Raw genomic sequence first — 4511 nt, 5'->3', positions numbered from 1 at the left:
TGTATGTTCCACAAAGCTCAGAACTGGTATTACCCTTTTTTGTCCCATAGTCCCTTCTAAAGCATTTCACTTTTCTATAAAAACTTGCATTCTTTTGAAGTTTACTCCATCCAATTTTGCTATTCTTTGCCTTGCTTTTGTCCTTCACATCTTAATCTCCAGGTCATTCTCCAGAATAACATTATACCTGTATCATTTTATTCCTTTAAACTTCAATTCACTGCATGAATCATTTCCTATTTCCATATTTGTGTGGATGGTCTGTTGAACAGCCGAACATCGCAGATCAAGGGTTACTTCAACCTCATTCCGTGGGCTGCAGTCTCTGCTTTGCTATGGAGTAGCTTGGAGTGATTTCAGTACCCTTATCCTTCCATCCAAAGTGCCCTCACTATGCCTGATCCACAAGCTCATCAAGACCTTCGTTCCTATAATACTGCCTTTGCTTCCAGGTCATTCTTCATTCCATTTCCTTCCATAACCGGTTTTTACTTGGTGCTTCCAATCCTCCTTCATATGTTCCCTTCCCCGCTCTCTTCCAACACACATTTGTAGAACATCGCTGTATTTTGCTGGGCATGACTGCCCTCAGCCCACTTCCCTTCATCCTCGTCTATCTTCTCTGTATCTCATCCAACTCACAGTTCTCGGTCAGTCCTCTAACATGCCTCGTTCTATGAGCCATTCAGCTGAGGTACTAGAAACAATCAGAAAATCACTATACTTTCATGATTTCCAAAATCAATTCAGTGGTTACCACTGTTCACTAATATTTTTGTCTTTAGTCAGCTGTTTATTCCAAACCATCTCCATCTTCTTTTCAAACCCCTCCCTGGCTTCACTTCCCACTACTCTATGGAAACTGATTTTGCAAAGTTTGTGAAGGACTTCCTAACTACAAAATGTAACAAACATTAGAATTGTGAGTTTATGCTACTTTTCACTAGTGGTAATTTTTTTCTCATTTTATTCAGGAAGAGTCACTCTGGTTTGAAGTATAATATTGTAGTTGGTGTGAAAGGACAAAATAGACTCAATTATCTCAGTTTTTAGTCATAATACTTTAGCAAGACAGCCTGACAATCTCTAATAATCAATACATCTATACCTTACAGCTCTTGGCCAGGTTACTATGGGTATCTTAGCAACTGCAGTTGTTTCTTTCACTGCCTGTAAATTAAGGAATAAATGGTGAGTTGGCAAATGACCTTAAGGGATCTTAAGGGATAAAGGAGGAACTGGTAAACGATCTTAAACATAGATCTTCACTATGTTAAAAATTCACTTCCCACTGAGTGGAAATCCAAACATAAAAAGGGGTTATGGGGGGGAAAAGGTTAAGTTTGAAACAAAGCAGTGTCAACATAAAATATGTTGTATAAAGCAAAAAGGAGAAACAAATACTGTACAAAAATGCATAGTTTAGAAAAATATCCATTTTTTAAAATGGCAGCAACTTTCTTCTAAGACAGTTCTAAATAGCCAAGGCATTTAACCTCAGTAATAGCTCTTTAAGGGGCTTCTCTGGTGGCTCAGAGGTTAAAGCGTCTGCCTGCAACGTGGGAAACCTGGGTTCAATCCCTGGGTCAGGAAGACTCCCTAGAGAAGGAAATGGCAACCCACTCCAGTATTCTTGCCTGGACAATCCCAAGGACGGAGGAGCCTGGTGGGCTACAGTCCATGGGGTCGCAAAGAGTCAGACACAACTGAGCGACTTCACTTTCACTTTTAGCTCTTTAAGCAAAATAATGTGATCCAGGAATACTGTGTAGTTTATAGTTTGCCTTGAAAGAAAAACCTGGGCTCAAGTTCTGCTCTAACATCTAATTTCAATGGTAGAAGGAACACAAGGAAAGATGCACACAGGTCCATTGAACCATTTACTACTAGCTGGATACTCTTTAGCCAGTCATGTAACGTCTCTGAGACACATCTCTTCATCCATAAAGGAAGGAAAATAATACCTACACATGAGCACTTTGTTCTCAAAGGCCAAACTTGCCTGTTACTCCAGTTATCTCTTGACTTTTGCGTTTCAATACCCTATGATGAAAAGGATGGGGAAAAGGCCAGTTTTCACTCCAATCCCAAAGGACAATGCCCAGGAATGTTCAAACTACCATACAATGGCATTCATTTCACATGCTAACAAGGTCATGCTCAAAATCCTTCAAGCTAGGCTTCAGCATTATGTGAACCTAGAACTTCTGGGTTTAGAAAAGGCAGAGGAACCAGAGATCAATTGCCAGCACTGGTTGAATCAGCGAAAGCAAGCATCTATTTCTGCTTCATTGACTATGTGAAAGCCTTTGACTGTGTGATCACAACAAACTGGAAAATTCTTAGAGAGAGGAGAATACCAGACCACCTTACCTGTCTCCTGAGAAACCTGTAGGCAGGTCAAGAAGGAACAGTTAGAACTGGACATGGAACAACTGATTGGTTCAAAAACTGGAAAAGGAGAACATCAAGGCTATATATTGTCCCCCTGCTTATTTAACTTCTATGCAGAATACATCATGTGAAATGCCAGGCTGGATGAAGCAGAAGCTGGAATCAAGACTGCCAGGAGAAATATCAATAACCTCAGAAACACAGATGATACCACTCTAATGGCAGAAAGCAACAAACTAAAGAGCCTCTTGATAAGGGTGAAAGAGAGACTGAGAAAGCTGGCTTAGAACTCAACATTCAAAAAACTAAGATCATTGCATCTGGTCCCATCACATCATGGCAAATGGAGAAAAAGTGAGAACAGTGACAGATTTTATTTCTTTGGGCTCCAAAATCACTGGTGACTACAGGCATGAAAGGAAAAGATGCCTGCTTCTCTGAAGGAAAGCTATGACAAACCTAGACAGTGTATCAAAGACATCATTTTGCTGACAAAGATCTGTATATTCAAAGTTATGGCCTTTTCAGTAGTCATGTATGGATGTGAGAGTTGGACCATAAAGAAGGCTGAGCAGCAAAGAATTGATGCTTTCGAATTGTGGTGCTGGAGACTTCTGAGAGTTCCGTGGACTGCAAGGAGATCAAACCAGTCCATCCTAAAGGAAATCAACACTGCATATTCATTGGAAGGACTAATGCTGAAGCTCCAATCCTTTGGCCACCTGATGCGAAGAGCTGACTCACTGGAAAAGACCCTGATGCTGGGAAAGACTGAGGGCAGGGGAAGTGGACAACAGAAGTTGAGATGGTTAGATAGCATCACCAACTCATCGGACATGAGTTTGAGCAAACTCTGGGAGACAGTGAAGCACAGGGAAGTCTGGCACGTTGCAGTCCACACGGTCGCAAAGAGTTGGACATGACTTCAGTTCAGTTCAGTTGCTCAGTCGTGTCCGACTATTTGAGACCCCATGAATCGCAGCACGCCAGGCCTCCCTGTCCATCACCAACTCCCAGAGTTCACTCAGACTCACGTCCATCGAGTCAGTGATGCCATCCAGCCATCTCATCCTCTGTCGTCCCCTTCTCCTCCTGTCCCTAATCCCTCCCAGCATCTAAGTCTTTTCCAATGAGTCAACTCTTCGCAGGAGGTGGCCACAGTACTGGAGTTTCAGCTTCAGCATTAATCCTTCCAATGAAAACCCAGGACTGATCTCCGTTAGGATGGACTGGTTGGATCTCCTTGCAGTCCAAGGGACTCTCAAGAGTCTTCTCTCAAGAGTCTTCACAGTTCAAAACCATCAATTCTTCGATGCTCAGCTTTCTTCACAGTCCAACTCTCACATCCATACATGACCCCTGGAAAAACTATAGCCTTCACTAGACAGACTTTTGTTGGCAAAGTTAATGTCTCAGCTTTTTAATATGCTATCTAGGTTGGTCATAACTTTCCTTCCAAGGAGTAAGGGTCTTTTAATTTCATGGCTGCAATCACCATCTACAGTGATTTTGAAGCCCCCCAAAATAAAGTCTGACACTGTTTCCCCCGTTTCCCCATCTATTTCCCATGAAGTGATGGAATCAGATGGCATGATCTTCGTTTTCTGAATGTTGAGCTTTAAGCCAACTTTTTCACTCTCCTCTTTCATCAAGAGGCTTTTTAGTTCCTCTTCACTTTCTGCCATAAGGGTGGTGTCATCTGCATATCTGAGGTTATTGATATTTCTCCTGGCAATCTTGATTCCAGCTTGTGCTTCCTCCAGCACAGCGTTTCTCATGCTGTACTCTGCATAGAAGTTAAATAAGCAGGGTGACAATATACAGCCTTGACGTACTCATTTTCCTATTTGGAACCAGTCTGTTGTTCCATGTCCAGTTCTAACTGTTGCTTCCTGGTCTGCATATAGGTTTCTCAAGAGGCAGGTCAGGTGATCTGGTATTCCCATCTCTTTCAGGATTTTCCACAGTTGATTGTGATCCACACAGTCAAAGGCTTTGGCATAGTCAAGAAAGCAGAAATAGATAATGTTTCTGGAATTCCCTTGCTTTTTCCATGATCCACCAGATGTTGGCAATTTGATCTCTGGTTCCTCTGCCTTTTCTAAAACCAGCTTGAA

Source organism: Capra hircus, chromosome 17 (genome assembly GCF_001704415.2).
Source record: "Capra hircus breed San Clemente chromosome 17, ASM170441v1, whole genome shotgun sequence".
Taxonomy (NCBI): Eukaryota; Metazoa; Chordata; class Mammalia; order Artiodactyla; family Bovidae; genus Capra; species Capra hircus.
The sequence above is the reverse complement of the archived record's forward strand: the minus strand, read 5'-3'. Positions refer to the sequence as shown.